We start from the raw sequence: 17,637 nt of genomic DNA, 5'->3' as shown, positions 1-17,637 counted from the left end.
AGGGGAGGAAGGAGAAATTGCTCAGAAATTTCCAAGGCACTTCACCTGAACACTTCACTCATATGATGACAATTATACAGGGAACAAAACCCAGTATGTTAGGTTATATAGAAACTTTGGATCATCAAACTCTTACCAAATATTACTTGTGGTGATGCCAAGATCAGCTTTGACAAGGCTGACATAAAGATAAAAAACGGTCACCCAGTACCAACACAATATCGCCAGCTTGTCACTCATATCTCTGCACCAAAAGTGATAGTATACAGAGCAGAAGCTGCCTACTTGCATATCTCAATGCACACCGTCTTCCACAATAATATCATGATACAAATCAAATCTATGACCAATGTAATGGAATAAAATATGTGATCAAGAACTACATGTAAAGGTGCTACGCTAGAATGTAACATATAAAAAGAAAATCACCAAAAGTTATGATGTTATCTAAAACTTAATAGTTGCAGTCAAAGCCGAAACTCTCCTTTAACTATTTCATCAAGCAGCTTCTGTGCATCAACTCATGAAAGAGAAAACAAAACATGTTGGACTTCCTGTAGCATAGTAAAATAAAAATCTAAATATTGTGCAGCAAACATTATTAACTTAACAATCTGAAAAGATAAAATTTCATCAAGAAAATGCACAAGATCCAAACTACATACTATTTTGTATTCAGCGCGGAACAAATCATTTAACACCAGGGTTTAAAAATACAATTCATGAAGGATAGTACAAATTTCAGCCGAGAAATCATGAGCAGAGCCTTCTCATGACTTGCATGCAAAATTCAGTAGTCCACTTGCAACTTAACAGGTTGAAAACAAATTTAGTTAATCACAGATCTGCATCTTGCGGATCCACCAGCCCACTATATAAATTCATCAGGCACATTAAAAATAGGACTGAAGAAAATACATGCGATTATCACTTGCTCCTTCAACCTATTACCAAGACAAGAACTCTTACATCTGAAATGATAAGGGGGAACATGGGCACATTCTGAGAAACAACTCTGCAAAATATAGAACCCAGTGCAAATACGGAATCCAGTGCAAATATAACAACTGCAGAAGAAAAATGGACGCATTGTTCATACAATAGCCAGAAAAGTAAGTTCTCCTGCCAGTTATTCAAAAAAGAAAGAGTAACTTATTCATAAACTTCTTTTATGACTTAGGTTATTCGTAATAGCCCTTATATGCTTGAACAGAGGAGTACAAAACAATGTCCGTCGATAGGTTGAAGACGAAGAGGATCATGCAAATAAGTGCAAATACTGAAGAATTTTATTTACACCAACCGTACCCACTGTTTCCACAACTTCGGTGAGACTTCTTTGTAGAAACAATCCCGTATATCTAGAATTATTAGGGTGTATTTTTATGACTAAAAACATCAAACATACTTTTTTGCTAAGATGAGCAATCACGAAATAATGTTCAATATCATATCACGGAAATTGCTGCACCTTTTTACTAAAAAGTGTGTTAATGTCATGTTGCTAATACATATGCGGCAGCCTGAGATCAAATAAAACTACATTTGGTTAGTTAACCAAGCTTGGTGAATCACTTTGCAGTCCGCCAATCTTGATTTTTGAAGGCAAGTACGTTAGGTACGTAAACTGCACTGCACATAGTCTCAATACCAAACTAAGCAAATCTGGGGTTTATGTTGTACTGGACATTCAGCAAAGAAATTTTAAAAAATGAATAAATTTACAAAAGAATATACTCGTGAAATGAGGTACTTGGAATTCAGATAAGATCATGTAATTACCTCTTTCCTCGTAGAACTTGGCATTTTGACATACCCAGATTTCACCATTGAACTTTGTACAGCGGGCCTTCAGTCTAGATAAGCGATTAAAATTTTGTTTCACTGCGTACAGTTACAAAAACAAGTACAGAAGGTTAAGTAAAAGAAGAGTTCATTGTTTCTCAGAAAAAAGTATAACTGAGCCAAGCGTAGAAGCAAAACCTAATACCTCCAACATCAGTTTGTTCTGCATCGACAACAAAACAGAGCCCGAAGGAGATCGTCCGCGATGACAAGCTCAAGCTTGACAAACTGGTAATGATCTGAAGAACAACGCCACATCATGTTATAATCCTCTCAAAAACATTAACTTCTGATAACCATTCTTTGATATGTATAAACAAAATAATTATGAATACTCTGAAATATGAAATAAATAATTGATAATATCCACCAAAATATATAACCCGATGTGTGTGCTTCAGCACCTAACACATACATAAGAGCCAAATCCTGAACATCACACTTGCTAAGAGACATGATGTGTATTCGCTGCTCCAGCTTTTCCATGTTAAAATGCCAACCTTATTTTGTCTTGAACGCTACCATGGGCAGCATAGCAATACGCTAGTGTAATTGATTTTCAGATCTTTGCTCATTTCTTTCATTTTCAAGGCTCTGTTCATCATTTCAAATGATCATTAATTTCACCATTCTGTTGGATGTCATCTACACAATACTTCACACTTGTCTTCAATGAAAAATACTGAGAACATCGGAACAAAAATTTAACAGGTACAAATAATGAATAGGTGAAAGATAGCATTTACAAAGTGGTAGCAAAATGCTTAATACCTACCATCTGCAGAGCAGATCCTCCCGCAGGCGAGCATAATAATTAACCAATATGTGACTCCAAAAGTGTATCCGCTCTTGTAGTCTGTTTGTTTAAAATCTGCGAGTTTATACATTACGAACAAAACGATACCAATAGTGGCACTAAATGTTGATATTTACAAGAATTTAGTACCATTGTTAAACAGAACACAGAGCACCGCAGACAAAACAAACACCTGAATAGAGCTTAAGCATCTCAAATGCTTTGAAACAAACAGCCCGCCGTTTCTGCGAAAATGTTAAGTTATGCTAGAAATAAATTTTCAGAACAAAGTGATGAACTCAAGAATTCTTCTTTGATAGTAATAAAATATGATTATGGAAACCACTAAAGTAGAGCCTTTTGCAGGTGAGAAAGGAAACCTAAAGAATAGAGCTTAATCATCCACTGATCATTCCAACAGTCCCGCAATGCCCTGTTATGAAGCATTGGTAGCAACGTGGCATGCCATCTCAAACTCTTTTCTGCAATGTGCATCACCTGCACATGGGATAACGACATGAACTTGCATGGTTTACAAAGATGGGAGTAACATGGAGAAAGAAAGTAGAACAAGGTGCAGTTTCACCTGTAGCACACGAAATGTCCTAAAGAATCCTTTTTTGCTTTCACCAACACAAAGAGCTTTTACAGGCTGCAGCAATATTCAGATTATAGTAGAGAAATGTGAAATCCTCATCAGATATATCCCCTGCAAGAATTAAATACAATATTTATTTTCTACTCATTTACAAAAATACATGGTGTCGTAATGTTAAAATGTCCGAACAAAATGCAAGCAATGATGATATAATATGGATTCTAACAAATCCCAGCTGTACTGACGAATAATGTGCAAGGTGTTTTCTCTTTTAATTGCCATGGTATAGATAAGAGCAATGTTTACAAGCATGTCTGATACCAAATTTACCAAGAACTGAATCAGCAAGCAAATCCACTCTGTGCGAATTCAGCACAACAAAAATGTATGTTGAGGGACTATTTTTTTGAATGTGCTTGCACCAACTTACAGAACCGATGGCCGAAAGAATGGTGAAACAAGAGTTGCTCCCAAGTTATAGAACCAAAATTTATGTAATCAGCATCAACTGGACAACATATGAAAATACTGCACAACAAAGCATCAAGGAATATGAATCAAGTTCAAATATGACTCATTTTCCTCGAGAGATCCATAATTTCGATAAAGAAAAATTTACATGAAACATGGATGATAAATTGCATGTAATCCAACATTTACCAATGGCCATATGAAAAACTTGACTTCGGCAAGCATCCTCTGCATCGGCCTAGGGGAGAGGGGCACTAATTGAGATGCAGCAAAGAGTCATCTGCATCAATACAGAAGAAACCAGGAAAGGGGCAGTAATGATATTGATGTTCATACGTATAAAAATTATGTTATAGATTAGCACGAATAACGTTCAAGAAGGCAAGATGGTAATCAGCCATATGTAATTATGATTCAAAATCTCATTCTCTTACTCCAAGTCAGGAAGGGAAATAGTTGTGGAGATGACCAAATAAATAAATGGCCACCCTCAACCCATTAACAAATTTAACAACGGAAGCACGATATTGTGTCCATCTAAAGCTGCTAGGGTGCTTGTCGCCAGATAGAAACCTGCGGGAAGCAGTAATTTTAAAGTGTGTATCCTAGTGAGAAGAATCAAATCACGCAGTTTGGTTGTTTTACATTAGATATATCTCATATAATCTCTTTCTGTCGTGAGTTTTCTGAATAAGAGGCATGTAAGAAATCATGAATAAGAAATGTCCATGAATTGATATAATGAGCGCTTATGGAGAATACTTAGATGATTGAAGTGTTAATAAGAAGAATGCTGATATTGCACAAAAGAGGGTTATGCAGACCGCTATAAATTGTTAGGACATGGGAAATTTCCATTTAGGATGGTGTTAAATAAATCTATCTGTGTGGGTCAGTTCTGATAATACAGAAAATATATACATTTGTGCACAAACAATCAGTTCAAGAACTGGGATGTCACCAGACTTGGTCTATGGATTAAGGGAAGTACCATACGTACATGAGAAGACATACGTCAGGGAGAAATTTTCCTCGATCTGGGAAATTTTCTACACAGGGAAGAATCAACTGCAATACACTACAAATTCATAGGCGATGCGGCGTACCTAGGCACAGCAGGACTCACATACTCGTGTAGGTACCTGAGAAGACATACGGCGGGGAGAAATTTTCCTCGATCTGGGAAATTTTCTACACAGGGAAGAATCAACTGCAATACACTACAAATTCATAGGCGATGCGGCGTACCTAGGCACAGCAGGACTCACATACTCGTGTAGGTCGTGGAGTGAACCACCTCCCTCCATAACATGGACACCAATCTGCAGCACAACATGTCTGTCTTCACGCGTACTCGGCTGTAGCCGGCGGATCTCACACAAACTCGAGGATATGGCAAACCTGATTTAGAGATCAAGTTAATTGGCGACCAATGGAGCCAGAAAACGGGTTACTAATCCTGGCAAAGAACGAGCAGATCACGGTGTAGTCCTTGGGCGTCGATGACCTGGTGTGTGCCGGCGGCGTGATGCTGTGGTGGTGCGTGCCGGCCGGTGGCGGGGCGCGGACAGAGTTTCACCATCCGGCTGTTGCAGAAGTTCACGGCGGCGCCAGCGATGCATCACGGGAGAAAAAAACCAGGATCGGGCGACGATACGGTTTCCCTTTTTTTATTGACAGTGCGGTTTCTTGTTCGCCCGAAGTAGCGAGGAGTCATGCGTGCGTGGTGATTCCGTTTTTTCGCTCATTCCTTCTCGCGGGGATAAGACGTACCAACCATTTCACCACCTCTAGCCATTTAATATAGTAGAGATTACATCATGGAGGAGGAATAGAGTACTTTAATAACATCACTAGAGTAGCAAATAGATTAATAGTGATACAAAACTCATATGAATCTCAATCATGTAAGGCAGCTCATGAGATCATTGTATTGAAGTACATAGGAGAGATATTAACCACATAGCTACCGGTACAGCCCTTAGCCTCGATGGAGAACTACTCCCTCCTCATGGGAGACAGTAGCGTTGATGAAGATGGCGGTGGTGTCGATGGAGATGCCTTCCGGGGGCACTTCCCCATCCCGGCAGCGTGCCGGAAGAGAGACTCCTGTCCCCCAGATCTTGGCTTCGCGATGGCGGCAGCTCTGGAAGGTTTCTCGTACCGTGGCTTATTCGTATCGAAGATTTAGGTCAGGGACCTTTAAATAGGCAAAGAGGCGGAGTCGGAGGGGCTACGGAGCCGCCACACAATAGGGTGGCGCGGCCAGGGCCTGGGCCGCGCCACCTACATGTGTAGGGCCCACAGGGCCCTCCTCTGGTGGCTCTCGGGTGTTCTGGAAGCTTCGTGGAATTCTAAGATGCTGGGCGTTGATTTCGTCCGATTCCGAGAATATTTCCTTACTAGGATTTCTGAAACCAAAAACAGCAGAAAACAGCAACTGGCCCTTTGGCATCTCGTCAATAGGTTAGTTCCGGAAAACGCATAAAATCATCATAAAGTATGTATAAAACATGTAGGTATTGTCATAAAACAAGCATGGAACATAAGAAATTATCGATACGTCGGAGACGTATCAGCATCCGCAAGCTTAGTTCCTACTCGTCCCGAGTAGGTAAACGATAACAAAGATAATTTCTGAAATGACATGCTACCAACATAATCTTAATCATACTATTGCAAAGTATATGAGATGAATGCAGCGATTCAAAGCAATGGTAAAGACAATGATTAAACAACTGAATCATATAGCAAAGACTTTTCATGAATAGTACTTTCAAGACAAGCATCAATAAGTCTTGCATAAGAGTTAACTCATAAAGCAATAGAATCAAAGTAAAGGCATTGAAGCAACACAAAGGAATATATAAGTTTCAGCGGTTGCTTTCAACTTGTAACATGTATATCTCATGGATAATTGTCAACATAAAGTAAAATAATAAGTGCAATAAGCAAGCATGTAAGAATCAATGCACAGTTAACACAAGTGTTTGCTTCTAAGATGGAAGGAAGTAGGTAAACTGACTCAACATAAAAGTAAAAGAATGGCCCTTCGAAGAGGGAAGCATGGATTGCTATATTTGTGCTAGAGCTTTTATTTTGAAAACAAGAAACAATTTTGTCAACGGTAGTAATAAAGCATATGCATTATGTAAATTATATCCTACAAGTTGCAAGCCTCGTGCATAGATTACCAATAGTGCCCGCACCTCGTCCTAATTAGCTTGGATTTACATGGATTATCATAGCATAGCATATGTTTCAACCAAGTGTCACAAAGGGGTACCTCTATGCCGCCTGTACAAAGGTCTAAGGAGAAAGTCCGCATTGGATTTCTCGCTTTTGATTATTCTCAACTTAGACATCCATACCGGTACAACATAGACAACAGATAATGGACTCCTCTTTAATGCATAAGCATTCAACAACATATAATATTCTCATAAGAAATTGAGGTTTGTTGTCCAAACTGAATCTTCCACCATGAATCATGGCTTTAGTTAGCGGCCCAATGTTCTTCTCTAACAATATGTATACTCAAACCATTTGATCATGATAAATCACCCTTACTTCAGACAAGACGAGCATGCATAGCAACTCACATGATATTCAACAAAGAAATAGTTGATGGCGTCCCCAGGATCATGGTTATCGCTCAACAAGCAACTTATAAGAGATAAAATGCATAAGTACATATTCAATACCACAATAGTTTTTATGCTATTTGTCCCATGAGCTATATATTGCAAAGATAAAGAATGAAAATTTAAAGGTAGCACTCATGCAATTTACTTTGCAATGGCAGGAAAATACCATGTAGTAGGTAGGTATGGTGGACACAAATGGCGTAGTGTTTGGCTCAAGGATTTTGGATGCATGACAAGTATTCCCTCTCAATACAAGGCTTAGGCTAGCAAGGTTGTTTGAAGCAAACACAAGTATGAACCGGTACAGCAAAACTTACATAAGAACATATTGCAAGCATTATAAGACTCTACACTGTCTTCCTTGTTGTTCAAACCCTCACCAGAAAATATCTAGACCTTAGAGAGACCAATCATGCAAACCAAATTTTAACAAGGTCTATGTAGTTCTTCATTAATAGGTGCAAAGTACATGATGCAAGAGCTTAGACATGAGCACAACAATTGCCAAGTATCAAATTATTCAAGACATTATACCAATTACCACATGTAGCATTTTCTGTTTCCAACCATATAACAATTAACGAAGCAGTTTCAACCTTCGCCATGAATATTATGAGTAGAGCCTAAGGACATATTTGTCCATATGCAACAGCGGAGCATGTCTCTCTCCCACACAATGAATGCTAGGATCCAACTTTATTCAATCAAAACCAAAAAACAAAAGCATACAGACGCTCCAAGTAAAGCACATAAGATGTGATGGAATAAAAATATAGTTTCACTAGAGGAACCTGATAATGTTGTCGATGAAGAAGGGGATGCCTTGGGCATCCCCAAGATTAGATGCTTGAGTCTTCTTGAAATATGCAGGGATGAACCACCGGGGCATCCCCAAGCTTAGAGCTTTCAATCTCCTTGACCATATTGTATCATCCTCCTCTCTTGACCCTTGAAAACTTCCTCCACACCAAACTCAAAACAACTCATTAGAGGGTTAGTGCATAATCAAAATTTCACATGTTCAGAGGTGACATAATCATTCTTCACACTTCTGGACATTGCACAAAGCTACTGAAAGTTAATGGAACAAATAAATCCATCAAACATAGCAAAACGAGCAATGCGAAATAAAAGGCAGAATCTGTCAAAACAGAACAGTTCGTAAAGACGTATTTTTCTGGGGCAATAAACTTGCTCAGATGAAAATGCTCAAATTGAATGAAAGTTGCGTACATATCTGAGGATCACTCACGTAAATTGGCATAATTTTCGGAGTTACCTACAGAGACTTCTGCTCAAATTCGTGACAGCAAGAAATCTATTACTGCGCAGTAATCCAAATCTAGTATCAACTCTACTATCAAAGACTTTGCTTGGCACAACAATGCAATAAAATAAAGATAAGGAGAGGTTGCTACAGTAGTAACAACTTCCAAGACACAAATATAAAACAAAAGTACTGTAGCAAAATAAACACATGGGTTATCTCCCAAGAAGTGCTTTCTTTATAGCCATTAAGATGGGCTCAGCAGTTTTAATGATGCACTCGCAAGAAATAGTATTTGAAGAAAAAGAGAGCATCAAGAGGCAAATTCAAAACAAATTTAAGCCTAACATGCTTCCTATGAAAAGGAATCTTGTAAATAAACAAATTCATGAAGCATAATGCAACAAGCATAGAAAGATTAGACAAGCGCAGCTTCAAGATTTTCAGCAAAAAGAGAGGTGTTTTAGTAACATGAAAATTTCTACAACCATATGTTCCTCTCTCATAATAATATCCAGTAGCATAATGAGCAAACTCAACAATATAACTATCAAATGAAACATTCTTATCATGAGTCTCATGCATAAAATTATTACTCTCCACATAAGCATAATCAATTTTAGTTGTAGTGGGAGCAAATTCAACAAAGTAGCTATCATCAAATATAGGAGGCATATTGTAATCATAATCAAATTTATCCTCCATAGTAGGTGGCACCAAAAGGCTACTATCATTATAATCATCATAAATCGGAGGCAAAGTATCATCAAAGTAAATTTTCTCCTCAATGCTTGGGGGACTAAAAATATCATCCTCATCAAAACCAGGTTCCCCAAGCTTAGATTCTTCCATAGCATTAGCAATAATAGTGTTCAAAGAGTTCATGCTAATAACATTGCTATTTTGCAAACAAAGTTCCATGGGTTTTTTAATTCTCTCTTCAAACACATCATGTCCTAATTCAAGATAAAGTTCATAAAGATCTCTAATTTTTTTGTTGTTTTCCATTATGCCTAACTAGTGTAAACAAGAAACAAAAAGATGCAATTGCAGGATCTAAAGGAAATAGCTTCGAGCACTCACAACGGCGCCGGAAAATAGCTTAGTAGCCGAGATCCGGAGTGTGAGTACCTTTTACCTTTCCTCCCTGGCAACGGCGCCAGAAAATAGCTTGATGTCTACTCACGCTTCTTTTCCTGTAGACAGTGTTGGGCCTCCAAGAGCAGAGGTTTGTAGAACAGCAACAAGTTTCCCTTAAGTGGATCACCCAAGGTTTATCGAACTTAGGGAGGAAGAGGTCAAAGATATCCCTCTCAAGCAACCCTGCAACCACAATACAAGAAGTCTCTTGTGTCCCCAACACACCTAATACACTTGTCAGATGTATAGGTGCACTAGTTCGGCGAAGAGATAGTGAAATACAGGTGGTATGGATGTATATGAGCAGTAGTAACGGCGCCAGAAAAGTGCTTGCTGGCGTGCAGTAAGTAGAGATGCAACAGAACAGTAAATAAGCGATGATTGCAGTATTTGGGAACAAGGCCAAGGGATCATACTTTCACTAGTGGACACTCTCAACATTGATCACATAATAAAACCACTCTACACTCTATTGTTGGATGATGAACACCAATTGCGTAGGGCTACAAGAGCACCTCAATGCCGGAGTTAACAAGCTCCACAATATTCGATATTCATATTTAAATAACCTTAGAGTGCATGATAGATCAACACAACTATACCAAGTACTAACATAGCATGCACATTGTCACCATCATAATATGAAAGGAGGAATAGATCACATCAATACCATCATAGTAATAGTTAACTTCATAATCTACAAGAGATCATAATCATAAACTACGCCAAGTACTACATGATGCACACACTGTCACCATTACATCATGAAGGAGGAATAGAGTACTTTAATAACATCACTAGAGTAGCAAATAGATTAATAGTGATACAAAACTCATATGAATCTCAATCATGTAAGGCAGCTCATGAGATCATTGTATTGAAGTACATAGGAGAGAGATTAACCACATAGCTACCGGTACAGCCCTTAGCCTCGATGGAGAATTACTCCCTCCTCATGGGAGACAGCATCGTTGATGAAGATGGCGGTGGTGTCGATGGAGATGCCTTCCAGGGGCACTTCCCCGTCCTGGCAGCGTGCCGGAACAGAGACTCCTGTCCCCCAGATCTTGGCTACGCGATGGCGGCGGCTCTGGAAGGTTTCTCGTACCGTGGCTTATTCGTATCGAAGATTTAGGTCAGGGACCTTTAAATAGGCGAAGAGGCGGAGTCGGAGGGGCTACGGAGCCGCCACACAATAGGGTGGCGCGGCCAGGGCCTGGGCCGCGCCGCCTACATGTGTGGGGCCCACAAGGCCCTCCTCTGGTGGCTCTCGGGTGTTCTGGAAGCTTCGTGGAATTCTAAGATGCTGGGCGTTGATTTCGTCCGATTCCGAGAATATTTCCTTACTAGGATTTCTGAAACCTAAAACAGCAAAACAAGAATCGGCCCTTTGGCATCTCGTCAATAGGTTAGTTCCGGAAAACGCATAAAATCATCATAAAGTATGTATAAAACATGTAGGTATTGTCATAAAACAAGCATGGAACATAAGAAATTATCGATACGTCGGAGATGTATCACGGAGCCAGCTTGAACATCATGTACCTGGAGACTCTGGAGATGATGAACCTTACCATGGAACAGCTCAGACACAGCACCACTGAATTTCATGGTGTGGTTCCGGGTAAAAAGGCGAACTCCCTCGGCAGCATCAGACTTCCCATGGCCTTCGGCGATGTTAACAATTTCCGCAAAGAGATGATCATGTTCGAGGTCGTGCTCTTCAAAAGCTCCTACCACGTCATCTTCGGCAGGCCCACGTACCACAAGTTTCACGCAAGAGCGTGCTACATCTACAACAAGCTCAAGATTCCGGGTCCCAATGGTATGATTACCATATCCGGAGAATACAAGAAAGCTCACGAGTGTGAATTAGGCGAAGCCGCCTTCGCAGAATCTGTGATATCTGGAGAGGAGCTGCAAGGCTAAAGAGCCACGGTGGATCCAAAAGAGATGCAAACCACCAAGAAGCAGATCTCCGAACAGAAAACTTTGTTCAAGGCCGCGATAGAGACCAAGAAAATCGACTTCAAGGAAGGAGATAGCTCTAAGCAGGTCTCGGTCGGAGCCAGCATGGACCCCAAATAGGAAGACGCGCTCGTTGAGTTCCTCCGCGCTAACATGGACATCTTCGCATGGCAACCTTCTGACATGTCCGGAGTACCTAGGGAACTCGCCGATCACTACCTCAACATAAATCCGGGGGCTAAACCAGTGAAGCAAGCTATGCGACGCTTTGGAGATAAAAAGCGCCGCGCCATAGGAATGGAACTAGCAAAGTTACTAGAGGCAGGTTTTGTAGTAGAAGTTATCCATACTCACTGGGTCGCAAACCCCGTCCTTGTACCCAAAAAGAATTCTGAAATACTAAGAATGTGGATCGATTACTCCGGCTTGAATAAGCATTGTCCGAAGGATCCGTTCCCCTTGCCGCGCATTGACCAAGTCATTGATTCGATGACAGGGGCGAAACTTCTGTGTTTTCTTGACGCATATTCCGGGTATCACCAGATCCGTATGAAGAAGTCCGACCAAAAGGCGACCTCATTCATCACTCCGTTCGGCACTTACTGATATGTCACCATGCATTTTGGTTTGAAAAATGCAGGTACCACCTACCAGCGTACGATGCAGCGGTGCTTGAAGGACCAAATTGGCCGGAATGTACACGCTTATGTCGACGACATCGCGGTCATGACTCGGAAAGGATCTGACTTGCCAGCGACCTCACAAAAACCTTTGAGAACCTCCGATGGTACAAGATGATGTTGAATCCGCAGAAGTGCGTCTTTGGCGTTCCAGCCGGAAAAATCCTTGGCTTCATTGTCTCTCACATGGGCATTGAAGTTAACCCAGAAAAATCAAGGCAATCCTGTGCATCAAAAGGCCAACTTGTCTCAAAGATGTGCAACGACTAACTGGTTGTGTTGCAGCAATCAGTATTAGCCGTCTTGGCGAGAAGACACTACCTTTATACAAACTGCTGAAGAAAACAGACAAATTTTTCTGGGACGACGCAGCAGACGCCGCACTTCAGGGTTTGAAGGACATACTTACCTCTCCACCTATTCTAGCAGCTCCAGAAGAGTCAGAGCCTATGCTCCTTTACCTGGCAGCTTCCAACAGAGTCATCAGCCTCGTCATCGTGGTGGAACGAAAGGAAGAAGGTCACGAATATGGAGTCCAGAGGCCAGTCTATTGTATTAGCGAGGTACTAACGGAATCTAAACAAAGATACCCTCACTTTCAGAAGCTAGCCTATGGCGTATTCCTAGGTAGCAGGAAGCTGAGACACTACTTCCAAGAGCATCCTATGACAGTCGTGAGCAAGGCTCCACTGTCAACGATTCTGGACAACACTAACGTAACAGGACGCACAACAAAATGGGGCATTGAGTTATCTATCTTCGACATCAATTACAAAGCCAGGACTGCGATCAAGTCCCAGATCCTGGAAGATTTTGTCGCAGATTGGACAGAAGCTCCGGATGCAGATCTGGAGCCGGAACTAGAAACTTGGGTCATGCACTTTGACGGATCCAAGCAGCATCAAGGCTCAGGAGCCGGAGTCACCCTGAAGTCCCCAACCGGAGAAGAACTGTAGTATGTTCTGCAGATTCACTTCGAAGCTACAAATAACATTGCGGAATACGAGACTCTACTACATGGTCTGCGCATCGCTAAGGAAATTGGGATCAAGCACATCATATGCTGCGGAGATTCCGACCTGCTGGCACAACAAGTAGCCAGAACCTGGAACTCCAGAAACTCCGTTATGGCGGCTTACAGAGACTAAGTTGATGAGATCGCCAAATGCTTCCTCGGATACAAAGTCAAGTATGTCCGGAGAGATGATAACACATCGGCTGATATGCTATCCAAACTCGGATCCGGCAGGAAACCCATTCCACCCGGAATTTTCCTTGAGCACTTACGGATACCCTCGGTAAAGGGCGCTAACCCGGAAAACCCAGACGTGGCAGTTTCTCCGGCTAAGGAGGTGATGGTAATCACTCCGGCTTGGACTAAGCCTTTCCTGGACTACCTTTTAGACCACAATAAGTTGCTTGAGGATGAGGTCCTCGCACGATAGGTCGTCAGACGAGCAAGATCCTACACAATAGTTGATGGACAGGTCTACAAACGAAGTGCAAACGGGGTGTTTATGAAATGCGTCTCAAATCAGGATGGCATAGAAATCCTCAGGGAGATTCACGCTGGTGATTGCGGGCATCATGCCGCTCCCAGGTCCCTTGTTGCTAAAGCTTTTCGGCAAGGATTTTACTGGCTCACAGCTAAAGAATATGCTGAGAAACTAGTGAAAACCTGCCAAGGCTGTCAATATTACGCTACTCAACCAAGTGCTCCAGCTCAGGAGCTCAAGACCATCCCTATCACATGGCCGTTCGCGGTCTGGGGGCTTGACATGGTGGGGAAGCTGAAAAAATCATCTCCTGGCGGTTTTGAGTACCTCTTGATCGCTATTGACAAGTTCAGTAAATGGATCAAGACAAAACCAGTGAGAAAAGCTGATGATGCTACAGCACTAAAATTCGTCTGCAGCCTCGTAGTGAGATACGGCATCCCACACAGCATAATCACAGACAATGGCACAAACTTTGCTCAAGGAGAACTCAAGGATTATTGTCAGGACGTAGGGATCCGGCTTGACCTAGCATCTGTGGCGCATCCACAGTCCAATGGACAGGTGGAGCGAGCCAATGGTCTCATACTAGCCGGAGTCAAGCCTCGCCTTGAAGAACCGCTGCGTCGCGCAGCCGGAGCTTGGGCAGAGGAGCTACATGCTATTCTGTGGAGTTTACGAACTACCCCTAACAGATCAACAGGGTTCACCCCTTTCTTCCTAGTATACGGATCTGAAGCAGTGCTTCCTTCTGACATCATCCACGACTCACCGCGAGTTTCCGCCTACAGTGAAGATACAGCTGACGAGGCCAAACAGCTATCTGTGGACCTGATCGAAGAAGCTCGGAACTTATCTGACCAGCGTTCCACCATTTATCAGCAGAAACTCAGACGCTATCATAGCCGTCGAGTTTGGAACCGCTCATTTAGGGTAGGCGACCTGGTCCTCCGCCTTCGACAGGTGAAAGAGCATAAGTTGCGATCTCCATGGGAAGGATCTTTTGTCATCAGCAAAGTGTTACACAATGGATCATACTACCTTGTTGATTTCCGCGAGAAAAAAGATAGACCTGCGAATTGGCACCGGAAACTAAAACGAGAGGATCCGGATGACATCTATGATGAGACAGATCGTCCCTGGAACATAGCACAGCTACATCCTTTCCACACTAAGCAGTTTTTTCGAATTACATACTCTATAATAGTTATACATGATCAATGAAATAAAGAATATGGTTCACTCTTTGAGTCTTTTACCTCCTTTACTTGTTCATTTTTAGATCATGTATGTTTTCCGACTAAAACCGCAGAGCTGGATATTTCCACCTAGGCGTGTATGAAAGTTGTGATTTTCAAAATCGACTTTTAGGACGTAAGCTTAAGTTTTCCGGTGGAATTTTTTTTTGTTGCGAACTCATGGATTCCTGGTAGCGACTTCCGGCACCTTGACTGGGGGCTTGTTTTCGCGGTTATTGACGGATTGCCATTGGGCTTCGTCGCCGCAGGCAAGCGTTTCCGGCTAAAGGTCCTCCGGCTCGTGGAAGGTCAAGTGAGCAAGCCGGAAAATTTAGAAATCAGCACTTTCTTTTTCAACGAACGAAACATGCATTCATAAACATATAAAGGATCGCAGGATAAGTTTCCGCTCACATGCAATTATTTCGTCCCTAACTACTTAAAAATACTTAAGTCTTATTAAACCCACTCCAAGGTCAGAATGATGCATTTCATTGTTTTATGACAGGGTTCACTCGGAGACAGGGTATTCATCCTCTGAAGCCACATATGCGGAACCGTCGCGAGAATCATCGTTGGAGTCCTTGTCTGAGTGATCAGCGCTAGATCCGGAACCTTCCTCGACGTCCTCATCTTCTTCGTTGTCCTCTGCGTCAGAGAAACCCTCGGGAAGATCATACTTGTTATACCAGAATGAGTGATTCACTCGCTCGGCTAACAGCCTATCATATCCTTGGGTTTCTGTGAGGGCGACCTTGATGTTGGTACCCTTCGGAACTCCGCATGCGACGTCCGTGAAATCCATGGTAGGGAAATGCGCTTTGCACATTGCCAAGGTGAGAGAGGCGACCCCGCGGGAGGAAGACGCTTGCCAGTCTTTGATGAGTTCCGGCACAATCCGCATGAGCTTGGTCATCCGATCGATCACTTTGGTTCCGGCTCTCTTCAAGTTCAAGGACTTGGCGATTCCGCGACAGGCTTCGAAGAGATCGTTGATGGAGTTCCGCACATCTTCATATGCCTCTGTCCTGTTGAGGGCAGCCTCCTTGGTCCATTCGAATCCGAGAGACGCTGTGAAATAATACGATCAGTTTTCCCCGCGACAGAGGCAGAATCAATATGAAATAGCCGGAGTACAGCAAGAAGTCCTTACAGAAGATCAACTTGTCAATGTTCTCCGCCTCCGTCTCGTAAGATTTTGCCTTGGTGACCAGCGTTTTTATCCGCTGGTTGCTCTTCTTTAGCTTGTCGGCCAATTCCGCGGTGGCCTGAGCATGCTTCTCCTCAAGCTCCTTTTTCTCTCTAGTTTCCTTCTCGGAGGATTCTTTGAGGAACTTCTGGAGGGATTAACGCTCGGCCTTCAGCACTTCATGTTCAGCAGAAAGCTCGTCGATAGAAGGACGGTTGGCTAGTTGTTCTGAAAGGCGGAAATAGAATAACACAGTTAGTTCGAAAATATAGTTCCATTGCAGAACCTGGGGGCAAAGTCGGAAACATTACCTTCGTAGTTCTTGAGGCGGGTTTCCAGGGTCGCAATGGACTTTTGGCTTTCCGCGTCTCTCTTATGCAGCATTTCAATCTCTGTCTTTTGCTCCAGCACAAGGACGCGCAGATCTTCGTGCAGCTTCCGCGTGTTCTGAGAAGCAGGTCAGAGTTAGCCAAAAATTCAAAATTCTGGGGGCTGGACGCGAAGCTAAAATCCTTAGTTTGGGAAAATTTTAAGTTTCCGCTAAGGTACACAGTTAAAGGCATCGGCTCACACATATTACCCGGAAAATGTATAAACCAACGCTTGGGGGCTGGTGTTACCTGGCGCACATTCTTCTGCTTTGCAAAAAAGACTTTGAGGCCACTCTCAAGATCATTCAGCTCTTGTTGCTCTGTTTCTGCGGGTCCCCACACTTCGTTCATCATATGGGAAATTTCCGCGTGACGCTGTGATAGGGGGACTTTCTGCAAAATCGGAAAGAACTGAGGGTGCGTCTGGGGCGTACCAGTCGCACGACTCAGGAGTAATTTCTTTTCGGCATCATCAGCCGGAGCTTCAGCCGAGGTAACGTCGGGTTGTTCAGGCGGAGGTTGAGGCGAGGACGCGCCCTTGTCAGATTCGCCCTTGCCGGACTCAGCATTTGGCTCCTGAGGGAGGTCATCAAGGTTGATGACGTCCTTTGGATCCGGCTTGGCAGATGAAGGGGCCTTGGGCGGAACCTCTACTTCTGGTGTAACGGGCACTGAAGCCGGAGATGGCTTGGCCTTCTTCTTGGGGTTCTTGGGGAGTTTGCTTCCGGAACTTTTGCTACATACAAGGAAAGTCGTAGCACTTAGCATATGCCTATTAAATGGTAGCAAAGGAATTGTAGACGGAAATCAAGCACTTACGAAGACGTCAGGAAAAACTGGTCAATGTTTGGCTGGGATTGCTTGCTGGTATCGATCTGCTTGAGGCGCTGCTTTTTTTTCTCCGCCCTCCGGGTAGCCGCAGCACTTGGTG

General features: G+C 42.6%; 1 long non-coding RNA gene across 1 annotated transcript; it reads right to left on the bottom strand.

The window, feature by feature from the left end:
* Positions 1–607: 607 nt before the first annotated feature.
* Positions 608–3,311, bottom strand: LOC127329878 (uncharacterized). The gene is made up of 6 exons (XR_011750861.1): positions 3,228–3,311; positions 2,835–3,139; positions 2,621–2,716; positions 1,991–2,084; positions 1,783–1,884; positions 608–1,015 (listed from the first exon to the last, which is right to left on the bottom strand). It is a non-coding gene; the product is annotated as an uncharacterized lncRNA (long non-coding RNA).
* Between the last annotated feature and the right edge of the window lie 14,326 nt (positions 3,312–17,637).

This window comes from Lolium perenne, chromosome 2 (assembly GCF_019359855.2).
Source record: "Lolium perenne isolate Kyuss_39 chromosome 2, Kyuss_2.0, whole genome shotgun sequence".
NCBI lineage: Eukaryota > Viridiplantae > Streptophyta > Magnoliopsida > Poales > Poaceae > Lolium > Lolium perenne.
The sequence above is the reverse complement of the archived record's forward strand: the minus strand, read 5'-3'. Positions and strand labels throughout refer to the sequence as shown.